This window comes from Hyla sarda, chromosome 5 (genome assembly GCF_029499605.1).
Source record: "Hyla sarda isolate aHylSar1 chromosome 5, aHylSar1.hap1, whole genome shotgun sequence".
Lineage (NCBI taxonomy): Eukaryota > Metazoa > Chordata > Amphibia > Anura > Hylidae > Hyla > Hyla sarda.
In genome coordinates this window covers 302,643,869-302,656,740 of record NC_079193.1, presented here as the reverse complement: position 1 = coordinate 302,656,740, position 12,872 = coordinate 302,643,869, and the positions used below count along the sequence as shown (strand labels likewise).

General features: G+C 42.8%; 1 protein-coding gene across 7 annotated transcripts in view; it reads right to left on the bottom strand.

The window, feature by feature from the left end:
• Positions 1–12,872, bottom strand: part of NCOA2 (nuclear receptor coactivator 2) — a 255,534-nt gene that overhangs the window by 145,601 nt on the left and 97,061 nt on the right. The gene's annotated exons all lie outside the window — the stretch shown is intronic.

Here is a 12,872-nt window from a genome sequence, read left to right as displayed (position 1 = left end):
TCATCCCTTCCCCAATATCGCGCCACACCCCTACCCCTTAATTCCCTGGTTGAACTTGATGGACATATGTCTTTTTTTGACCGTACTAACTATGTAACTATGTAACTGGCTCCAGAAAGTTAAACAGATTTGTAAATGACTTCTATTAAAAAATCTTCATCCTTTTAGTACTTATGAGCTGATGAAGTTGAGTTGTTGTTTTCTGTCTAAGTGCTCTCTGATGACACCTGTCTCAGGAACTGCCCAGTTTAGAAGCAAATCCCCATAGCAAACCTCTTCTACTCTGTGCAGTTCCCAAGACCAGCAGAGATGTCAGAAGAAAGCACTGTTGCCAGACAGAAAACAACAACTCAACTTCAGCAGCTGATAATCATTGAAAGGATTAAGATTTTTTAATAGAAGTAATTTACAAATCTGTTTAACTTTCTGGAGCCAGTTAATATAAAAAAAGTTTTTTCCTGGCATACCCCTTTAATAAATCCAAAACAAACACGGCCTAAGAAGTGTAAATCATCAGACAACCTGGAACCTGCTTGTGAGGAAGAGCAACATAAATAAACTGACAAATAACATAGAAATAGCTAAATAATACAATAAAATAAAATCAGAAAGAGTAAAAAAGAAATTCTGTTCATTGAAGGGATATTCCCATCTTAAATGGGTACTGTCACTTACATTTTTTTCGACATGTGAAATGTTTTGATCTGTCAGGGTCTCAGTGCTAAGACCCCCACCAATCAGCATAACAAGCAGGGATAAGTGTACACAGGGCTCAAGTCCTGCAGGAACGTGAGGGAACCGAGTTCCTGCACTTTTTCCACAGCAGGAACACTGTTCCCATTAGCAGGAGTCTTGCAGGACCGACCTTTGAGTGGAAATCTTGGGCGAGTTCCCATACTTTTTTTCCCCCAGGACTTGACCCCTGAGTGTACAGTAATGCATTTTACGCCCCATCTCGCAGCTCTACTATAAATTTATGGGGCAGTGAGATGACGATAGCTACAAGCTGGAGCGTTATGGGTGCAATCGCGCACTTCTTCTAGTTCATTCTCTTGATCGGTGGGAGTACACTAAGCATTTATACCATAAATACCATTTTATAGGGTAAGTCCTGGATAGGAACCAGCAGCTGCCACAGTCTCTATAGACAGTTTGGTCCCAGCCCTCTTCAATTATGCCTATGGGAGGTAGGGTTGCCACGTTTCTTGCAAAAAGATACCGGCCATGCTAATTTGAATAATTAATTATATATGAATTAAACTACAATCCCAGCATGTTGGACTATATAGTAGTATATAGTATAGGTCAGTGTTTCCCAACCAGGAGTGCCCCTGCTGTTGCAAAACTACAACTCCCAGCATGTTGGACTATATAGTAGTATATTGTATAGGTCAGTGTTTCCCAACCAGGGGTGCCTCCAGCTGTTGCAAAACTACAACTCCCAGCATGTTGGACTATATAGTAGTATATAGTATAGGTCAGTGTTTCCCAACCAGGGGTGCCTCCAGCTGTTGCAAAACTACAACTCCCAGCATGTTGGACTATATAGTAGTAAATAGTATAGGTCAGTGTTTCCCAACCAGGGGTGCCTCCAGCTGTTGCAAAACTACAACTCCCAGCATGTTGGACTATATAGTAGTATATAGTATAGGTCAGTGTTTCCCAACCAGGGGTGCCTCCAGCTGTTGCAAAACTACAACTCCCAGCATGTTGGACCATATATTAGTAAATAGTATAGGTCAGTGTTTCCCAACCAGGGGTGCCTCCAGCTGTTGCAAAACTACAACTCCCAGCATGTTGGACTATATAGAAGTATATAGCATAGGTCAGTGTTTCCCAACCAGGGGTGCCTCCAGCTGTTGCAAAACTACAACTCCCAGCATGTTGGACTTTATAGAAGTATATAGTATAGGTCAGTGTTTCCCAACCAGGAGTGCCCCTGCTGTTGCAAAACTACAACTCCCAGCATGTTGGACCATATATTAGTAAATAGTATAGGTCAGTGTTTCCCAACCAGGGGTGCCTCCAGCTGTTGCAAAACTACAACCCCCAGCATGCCCGGACAGCCGTTGGCTGTCCGGGCATACTGGGAGTTGTAGTTTTGCAACAGCTGGAGGCGCTCTGGTTGGGAAACACTGGTATAGTATATGGTGCAACATTCCGGGAGATGGAGGATTAGTTGGATAAATACCGGCCATACAATTTGTTGCATTGCATGGCCAGTATTTTTTATATAAATATACAGGCAGAGTGGCCAATATACCGGCCAGGTGGGCACCCTAATGGGAGGTAAGGAAAGAGCCTGGGAAATAGCCAATTCATTTCTTACCTCTGAATGTTTTTTTTAAGGAATGAACAAAGTAGTTAACAATTGATAGGCAAATCTATTTGCCAGGTTGACTTTTGGCTCATGTAAGATGGTAATAAGCAAATCGATTCATTGGGCATCTACTATGGACTTGGCTAGAGCCAGTATGGCCTCTATAAATTCCTCTTTTCAGGAGTCCTGCACTACACACCTATCTAGTTATCATTCTAGGACAACTCCAGAACTTCTATTTCCTGACAGGTCTGTAGAATTTATAGACACTCTGCATCATCTAGTGCGCAGCGCCTGTCAATTATTTTACTGTAGTGTGGAGATAATAGACAAGTACATTAAGAGGGCAGGAGAAACAATCACTTCCCCAGAGATGAAATGCGCACTCTTCTCTTTATTCGGCAAACAGATGAAAATAAATATATTCAGCCGGCTCCCATACAGAAATAGAACACAAATACAACACGTTTTTCTAAAGCACGACAGCCAGCAAAAAAGACGAGCGCAACACTCCACTCGCTCTCTCTGCATATAAAAAGCAAAAGGATAAATAGAAAGTCAATATTGAAAGAAAAACATTTATCGTAGATCCCCAGATAACGAGAATATACAGAGAGTTTAGCCTCACTTTTTATGTATTTTTTCAGAGATAAAAAATGCTTGTAAATCAAGTGTCAACAGATAGATTAACTAGCTGGACGGGTGTGAAATAAAAGGTGAGAACTGCCTGGTCCGTCTATCAAGTATTCTCCACACTCCGTACCTTCTGACATCTCCTTTAAATGGCAGAAACCAGTAGGGATCGACCGATATTGATTTTTTAGAGCCGATACCGCAAACCTGTGAACATTCAGGCCGATAGCATACCGATATTCCGTGCACTTTAAATCAATGAACTGCAGCGGCTTTTGCGGGGCCAGAGACAGCCGCCGCCACCCGCTTCTCTCCCCATGCCTGTCCTGGGGTCCCGAGTCCAACCATCGCCGCTGCCAGAGACCGCCGCCGCCACCCGCTTCTCTCCCCATGCCTGTCCTGGGGTCCTGAGTCCAACCATCGACGCTGCCAGAGACCGCGGCAGCCCGCTTCTCTCCCCATGCCTGTCCTGGGGTCTTGAGTCCAACCATCGACGCTGCCAGAGACCGCCGCCGCCACCCGCTTCTCTCCCCCTGCCTGTCCTGGGGTCCTGAGTCCAACCACCACCGCCACCCGCTTCTCTCCCCCATGCCTGTCCCGAGTCCAGCCGCTGCCAGAGACCACCGCCGCCGGTGCCCCATTGTCTCCCTCATCCCGGTTCCCGCGGTCCGTGCTACTTCTGGCTCCAGCGGCATCCTGAGCGGTCACTGTGTACCGTGCCACTGACGGTGACGTCGCGTTGAGGACGTCACTCGTCATTGCGCAGCGCACAGCAACAGTGCAGGACGCCGCAGGAGCCAGAAGTAGCGAGGACCCCGGGTACAGGTAATTATAAAACCAGAGATGTGGGAGGCAATGGGGCACCGGCGGCGGTGGTCTCTGGCAGCTGCAGTGGTTGGACTCAGAACCCCAGGATAGGCAGGGGGAGAGAAGCGGGCTGCGGCGGTCTCTGGCAGTGGCGGTGGTTGGACTCAGGACCCCAGGACAGGCAGGGGGAGAGTAGCAGGTGGCGGTGGCAGTCTCTGGCCCCGCAAAAGCAGCCGCAGTTCATTGATATAAAGCGCCCGCATTATTGGTAAATACGATAACTTAGAAAATCGTGAATATCGGCCAAACCGATAATCGGTCGATCCCTAGAAAGCAATGTTGTTGGTGGAAGACCCCAGCACTAGGTAGAAGGCTGATCTTGTGTGGCTATGAACTTGATCTGGCTATGAGGCCTTGATCTGATAAGCTAGCTTCAAGGGCCAAATATATTAAAGGGGTACTCTGCCCCTAGACATCTTATCCCCTATCTAAAGGATAGGGGGTAAGATGTCTGATCACAGTGGTTACATAGGGGCTTCTAACATGGATAAAGGAGTACTCCAGTGGAAAAAAATGATTCAAATGAACTGGTGCCAAGTTATACAGAAGCGTAAATTACTTCTATTAAAAAATCTTAATCCTTCCAGTACTTATCAGCTGCTGTATCTTCCAAAGGAAGTTGTGTAGTTCTTTCCAGTCTGACCACAGTACTCTCTGCTGCCACTTCAGTCCATGTCAGGAACTTTCCAGATCATGAGCAAATAGCATGAATAGTCCCTGGCCCAATCTTGTATTTGACTATGCTACAGAGGCTGTAAAGCTAGTGGAGTTCATAATATAGTGTCTGGGCCTATGTTTCATGGTGGTTGCGCAATTCTGTGATTTTTGCCCTAAAGTTTATTTTTAACAGTTTACAAAATTACTGTTGTTTCGTTTTTTTTATATATACTGTTAAAAATGCTGTTACGGTTTTCCCTGGTTGCAGTGTGGCCCGAGACATTACATCACTAGTCAGGTGATGACAGGGAGCCTGCCCTGCTTCAATGGGTGGAGCGACCGCTGGGTGGGAGGAAGGTCATTCTGCAATTAATAGTTTTTTTGCAGCAGCTGGAAGCACCCTGGTTAGAAAACACTGGTCTTTTGCATGAAATGCAGCTCATTTTTGCTTTAATGGGTGAGATGGCTAATGTGTGGAAGGGAGAAAAGTGACCTCACACAGACAAGGAATCATGGGATTTGTAGTTGAAGAAGGAAGCTCCAACAGGAAATAGCCAATTCAAAAAGATATCCACAGCATTATGGTAATCTCACAACAAGGCCATTTAGCCCCAATAAAAGCACAGATCATTGCTAAGCATGTCCATTACTGTCTGGCAGGCAAATATTAAAATCACCTTATGGTGGATAACTTTAAACTCCTTTACTGTATTTGCAGCTACCACTTCTGCAGGAAAGCTATTCCATGCATCTACTACTCTCACAGTAGAAAATTAAAAGCTATTTAAGTCAATAAGACTCTATATCTTCTGACAACATCAGTTTTGAGCAGAATTGATGTGTCACACTGAACTTCCTGTCAGCATTTCCTGATCAAACCTTCTGAATTCCGCACTGAAAATATGTGAGAAATTGGCAGAATACCAGAATCTTCTGACAACTAACCGTATTCCTTGTCTATTCCTCAGTGAGAACATATCCTTATACCTCGTCAAAAAAGGATTTACAGTCATGGCCGTAAAGGTTGGCACCCCTGTTATTTTTCTATTTATCACAGAAAAGGATTGCAGTAACACATGTTTTGCTATACACGTTTATTCCCTTTGTGTGTATTGGAACTAAATCTAAAAAAGGGAGGGGAAAAAAAAGCTAATTGGACATAATGTCACACCAAATGCCAAAAATGGTCTGGACAAAATTATTGGCACCCTTTCAAAATTGAGGAAAAATAAGATTGTTTCAAGCATGTGATGCTCCTTTAAACTCACCTGGGGCAAGTAACAGGTGTGGGCAATATAAAAAAAATCACATCTGAAAGCAGATAAAAAGGACAGAAGTTCACTTAGTCTCTTCATTGTGTGTCTCTATGTCTATTGTGTCTATTAAGTATGGACAACAGAAAGAGGAGAAGAGAACTGTCTGAGGACTTGAGAACCAAAATTGTGGAAAAATATCAACAATCTCAAGTTTACAAGTCCATCTCCAGAGATCTAGATTTGCCTTTGTCCACAGTGCGCAACAATATCAAGAAGTTTGCAACCCATGGCACTGTAGCTAATCTCCCTGGGCATGGACGGAAGAGAAAAATTGGTGAAAGGTGTCAACGCAGGATAATCCGGATGGTGGATAAGCAGCCCCAAACAAGTTCCAAAGATATTCAAGCTGTCCTGCAGGCTCAGGGAGCATCAGTGTAAGCACGAACTATCAGCCAACATTTAAATTAAATGAAACGCTATGGCAGGAGACCCAGGAGAACCCCACTGCTGGCACAGACCTAAAAAAGAAAGACTACATTTTGTCAAAATGAACACGAGTAAGCCAAAATCCTTCTGGAAAAAGGTCTTGTGGAGAGAGGAGACCAAGATAGAGCTTTTTGGTAAAGCACATCATTCTACTGTTTACCAAAAACGGAACCATGCCTACAAAGAAAAGAACACAGTACCTACAGTGAAATATGGTGGAGGTTCAATGATGTTTTGGGGTTGTTTTGCTGCCTCTGGCACTGGGTGCCTTGAATGTGTACAAGGCATCATGAAATCTGAGGATAACCAATGGATTTTGGGTCGCACCATACAGCCCAGTGTCAGAAAGCCGGGTTTGCGTCCAAGATCTTAGGTCTTCCAGCAGGACAATGACCCCAAACATATGTCAAAAAGCACCCAGAAATGGATGGCAACAAAGCGCTGGAGAGTTCTGAAGTGGCAGCAATGAGTCCAGATCTAAATCCCATTGAACACCTGTGGAGAGATCTTAAAATTGCTGTTGGGAAAAGGCGCCTTCCAATAAGAGAGACCTGGAGCAGTTTGCAAAGGAAGAGTGGTCCAACATTCCGGCTGAGAGGTGTAAGAAGATTATTGATGGTTATAGGAAGCGACTGATTTCAGTTATTTTTTCCAAAGGGTGTGCAACCAAATATTAAGTAAAGGGTGCCAATAATTTTGTCCGACCATTATTGGAGTTTGGTGTGACATAATGTCCGATTTGCTTTTTTTCCCTACCTTTTTTTGTTTAGTTCCAATACACACAAAGGGAATAAACATGTGTATAGAAAGACGTGTTACTGCAATCCTTTTCTGTGAGAAATACTTCATTTTCTACAAAATTTCAGGAGTGCCAACATTTACGGCCATGACTGTATACCGTAACATACTGACAGCAGGTAGGTTCATTGAGTTTAACGGAACAAATGTAGTCTACCAGTGACTACACTGGGTTCATTTTCCACAGGTAAACATTTACTTTATTGGACTTAATAAAGCAGGGGACCATGTTTTTGAAAAATACTATTGGATACAAAAAATATTACGTGAACCTGGCCTTTTTTTTTTTTGTTTTCCAGTGACTATTTTTTTCCCACCTTAAAGGAAAAGGTCACCCGCACTATAACCTCATACACCAGGCTATAGTGCAGGTGAACAGGAGACCGATGCGGGGTCTCGGACTGCTATACCTACCTGAAGTCCAAAGCCCCGATCCCCCGAGGGTCCCCCTCTTCCAGCACTGACTTGCTCTTTGAGGCGGGTCCACTGGCTGGATTTAAATATTCATAAGGGCTGGTCAGGTGAGGGCTCGTGCCTCAAAGCACAAGTCAGCGCTGGAAGAGGGGAACCTTTGGAGGAGCGGGGCTCCAGACTGAAGGTAGGTATAGCAGTTTGAGACCCGCATCGGCCTCCTGTTCACCCGCACTATAACCAGGTGTATCGGGTTATAGTGCCGGTGAATGAGTGACCGTTTTCCTTTAAGTTTCAGTATATTTATAGGGCATTCCATTACTCTATGATCAGTAAAGGTCAGATCTCTGTAGACCCCCACTAATCCTGAGAATCAATGAGTCCCTAATTAACCTATGCGTCTCCAGGTTTTCAATGACACTTTCAGAATACTATATCTTATGTATTGTTTGCATCATTGCTAAATGACCTACGCATAAAAGTCAGTGGCAACAGTGATGGCACAAGGCGTTCCACTAAGGCTGCTTTTACATCCTTACTAAAAAAATAAAATGCTGTACATGCTACTTTCATTGTTTTTTTTCAGATGGAAATATCCATTATAATCTGTGGAGATGGATTAAAATACTGTATTTATACTGTATTTTGCATAATTTTTTAAAGGTAGTTAAACTTCTTATCTAAAAGAGAGCCTATTATCATTTACCTGGACATTTGTGCCTGATACTCACAGACCATAAAATAAAAATGTTGCTCATCTTCCCTATGCCCTCACGCTGAGTTTTCTTCATAGTTACCTGGAGTGGGGTAGGAGAAGGTCCTGCACCACTCCGGCTAACAGGAGAAGGTCCTGCACCACTACAGTTTACAGGAGAAGGTCCTGCACCCCTCAAGCTTACAGGAGAAGGTCCTGCACCCCTCCAGCTAACAGGAGAAGGTCCTGCACCCCTCCAGCTAACAGGAGAAGGTCCTGCACCCCTCCAGCTTACAGGAGAAGGTCCTGCACCCCTCCAGCTTACAGGAGAAGGTCCTGCACCCCTCCAGCTTACAGGAGAAGGTCCTGCACAACTCCAGCAAACAGGAGCAGGTCCTGCACAACTCCAGCAAACAGGAGAAGGTCCTGCACCACTCCAGCAAACAGGAGAAGGCCCTGCACCACTCCAGCTTACAGGAGAAGGCCCTGCACCACTAACCGAGTGAAGGATGTAGAGGCCTCAGGTCTGGAACAGAGAGGTGAGTGGGATGTTTTTATTATTTTCTTTTAAAGAGGCTGCTTTGGGTGGAAACTACTTAATAGGGGCACCTACCTAATAGGAGGTTCCCTACCCACCTGACTCTGGGGGGGGGGGGTGTTAAAGACAATGATACAAATGAATGCATGGAGAGTCAGCTGCCTTCTCAGGGGACGGTCCAGATGACTGGCAGTCCGTCAGTTGGGTATAGATTCCCATCTGCTGTCACATGACTAAAGAAATAAAGTATTGGCAATTGTTAACTTGGATCATTCCTAGTAATTACTTTACAGAAATGTGGACGCAAAACTAAGGAAACACTGATGGTATTTCATCTGTACATGGACATATATCCATACGCTCGTGTAAAACAGACAAAAAAAAAAAAAGAGAAAGTATACCCTATGAATAGCAGTAAAACTTTGTTATTTCACTGAAATGTACAAGTATATTTGCCAAATCAACATTTTACTCTACTTTACAAAATGACTTAATATGCAATAACTAAAAAAAAGTAATCAAAAAGGTGGGAAAAAAGAAACAATATAAACAAAAAAGCTACAAATAAAAGTGATTGGGGTTTTAACAATTACCGTATATTCCAGCACATGGACGGCTATATAATAAACTAGGGATGGATGTAAGCCTGCATTTTAGAAACCTGTCTGACGACCCAAAAAATCCACACATCAATAGAAAACAACTATAACATGGAGGCCTCAGGCAGCATCTTTCTACTTTTTACATTTTCTGACCCAACACATTTTAACAGAATAAAAAATAAAGCAAAGTAGCACGAAGGAGCAGTAAAGTCAATATTTTTTGTTACCATCACCTACGTCTGTTGGTTGCACTGAACAGGTAGCCAAGGTAACAGAATAAGAGCAGCGAAGTAAACACTATAACATTATGCAAGAGCCCTGGATTCAAGTAAAGCAGAGCCGAGCGCAAAGGACACAACAAAAACCTTGAGTCTTCTAACACACAGCACGACTGTCAGAAACAGTGCGATCACGTCTACGGTTGTGCTCTGTGTCTGCAAGGATTGGGTTTATGGCGAGACTAACAGGATTTACACCGGCAGATGAAGTGGTGGGGGAAAGACCATATGTTACAGGGAGACTTCATTAAGCCTTTGCTTCATTTTTTGCTTCCCAAAGAAGCAATTTTTAATTCCCTGTCTCCGGCATGAGAAGGCCACTCTGTGCGAGATCCCTCGTGTGTTCTAGGAGGAGGAATTAGATCATTGTGGCTCTTTATATAGGAGGCTCTGCAATAGTACTCGAGCATGTTCATGATCCATCAAAATCATCTTGATCCAAACTGTGTACTTTCAGCTGATGCAAAACTACAACTCCCAGCATGCCTGGACAGTAGTTGACTGTCCGGGCATGCTGAGAGTTGTAGCTTTGCAGCAGCTTGAAGTTCACAGTTTAGAGACCACTGTCCTAGATTGTTGAGAACATTTCTTGCACCCTTTTTATCAGTCATTATCCTATGGTGTACCGCACTACTTTTATAAGATCTCACATTTAAGGGCTCAAACTTATTTTTCACTATTTAATGTGTACAGAGCAGAGCCTGTGTACAGTAGTGATACATATCCAGTGGCACCTCAATTAACAAAGGCCTCAGGTTGCAATATTTTCAACATACAATGGTCTTTCAGGGACCATTGTAACTGTAGACCGCACTCAACATACAACAGAACATCTCAACAGAACTGACCAATCAGAATGGGTATTTCACTGGTAACATACCAGTATAACCAAAGTGCATGCACCAATTGCAACCCTCTACATTACAGTATGGTACTACATGTCCTGTACTGCTGATTACCTGAGCCCAAATAAGTTGCTCCCTATTTTTGGGGCTTCAGATCCAATGACCAGTTTTCCATAGAGTTATGGTCCCAAGATACAACGGTTTCAGCATACAATGGTCCTCTTTAAACCATTAATACTGTACCACTGTACAGAAAAAAACCTCTTTAAAATGACCAGCAATAACTGTATTGAGCATGGTCTTCTAAGGGAGGGGGCCTTCGCAAAGATGATGACAAGTGTGCATCATAAATGGACGAATTAAAGGGTTACTCCGGTGGAAAACTTTTTTTTAAATGAACTGGTGCCAGAATGTTAAACAGATTTGTAAATTACTTCTAATAAAAAAAAATCTTAATCCTTTCAGTACTTTTTAGCAGCTGTTTGCTACAGAGGAAAATATTTTTTTAATTTATTTTTTGTGTTGTCCACAGTGCTCTCTGCTGACACCTGATGCCTGTATCAGGAACTGTCCAGAGCAGGAGAAAATCCCCATAGCAAACCTATGCTGCTCTGGACAGTTCCTGACTCAGTCAGAGGTGTCAGCAGAGAGCACTGTGGACAACACAAAAAAGAAATTTGAAAAGTAAAGATTTTCCTCTGTAGCATACAGCTGCTAAAAAGTACTGAAAGGATTAAGATTTTTTTTAATAGAAGTAATTTACAAATCTGTTTAACTTTCTGGCATTTAAAAAAAAAATGTTTTCCACCGGAGTACCACTTTAAATATTGTATATATTATTAAACAATAACATACATATACAGTGGAGCAATAAAGTATTTAGTCGGCCACCAATTGTGCAAGTTCTCCCACTTAAAAAGATGAGAGGCCTGAAATTTTCATCATAGGTATACCTCAACTATGAGAGACATAATGCGGAAAAAAAAACCATAAAATCACATTGTCCGATTTTTAAAGAATTTATTTGCAAATTATGGTGGAAAATAAGTATTTGTTCACTTACAAACAAGCAAGATTTCTGGCTCTTACAGACAACTTTTTTAAGAGAGTCTCCTCTGTCCTTCACTCATTACATGTAGTAATGGCACCTGTTTGAACTTGTTATCAGTATAAAAGACACCTGTCCACAACCTCAAACAGTCACAATCCAAACTCCACTATGGCCAAGACAAAAGAGCTGTCGAAGGACACCAGAAACAAAATGGTAGATCTGCACCAGGCTGGGGAGACTGAATCTGCAATAGGCAAGCAGCTTGGTGTGAAGAAATCAACTGTGGGAGAAATTAGAAAATGGAAGACATACAAGACCACTGATAATCTCCCTCGATCTGGGGCTCTACGCAAGATCTCACCCCGTGGTGTCAAAATGATCACAAGGACGGTAAGCAAAAATCTCAGAACCAAACGGGGGGACATGGTGAATGGCCTGCAGAAAGCTGGGACCAGTAACAGAGGCTACCATCAGTAACATACTATGCCGCTAGGGACTCAAATCATGCAGTGCCAGACATCTCCCCCTGCTTAAGCCAGTACATGTCAGGGCCCGTCTGAAGTTTGCTAGAGAGCATTTGGATGATCCATGTCATATGGTCCGATGAAACCAAAGTAGAACTTTTTGGTTAAAAAAAACTCAACTTTTTGTGTTTGGAGAAAGAATGCTGAGTTGCATCCAATGAACACCATACCTACTGTGAAGCATGGGGGGTGGAAACATTATGCTTTGGGGCTTTTCTTCTGCAATGGGACAAGGACGACTGATCCATGTAAAAGTAAAGAATGAATGGGGCCATGTATCGTGAGATTTTGAGTGAAAACCTCCTTCCATCAGCAAGGGCATTGAAGATGAAACATGGCTGGGTCTTTCAGCATGACAATTATCCCAAACATCCCGCCCAGGGAATGAAGGAGTGACTTCGTAAGAAGCATTTCAAGGTCCTGAAGTGGCCAAGCCAGTCTCCAGATCGCAACCCCATAGAAAACCTTTGGAGGGAGTTGAAAGTCCGTGTTGCCCAGCGACAGCCCCAAAACATCACTGCTCTAAAGAAGATCTACATGGAGGAATGGGCCAAAATACCAGCAACAGTGTGTGAAAACCTTGTGAAGATTTACAGAAAACGTTTGACATCTGACATTGCCAATAAAGGGTATATAACATAGTATTAAGTTGAACTTTTGTTATTGACCAAATACTTATTTTCCACCATAATTTGCCAATAAATTCTTTAAAAATCCGACTATGTTATTTTATGGATTTTTTTTCTCATCCTCTCTCTCTCATAGTTGAGGTTATAACCTATGATGAAAATTACAGGCCTCTCATCTTTTTAAGTGGTAGAACTTGCACAATTGGTGGCTGACTAAATATTTTTTTCCCCACAGCCTATTTTATTATTATATTAATATAATTAACAATAATTGATAAATATT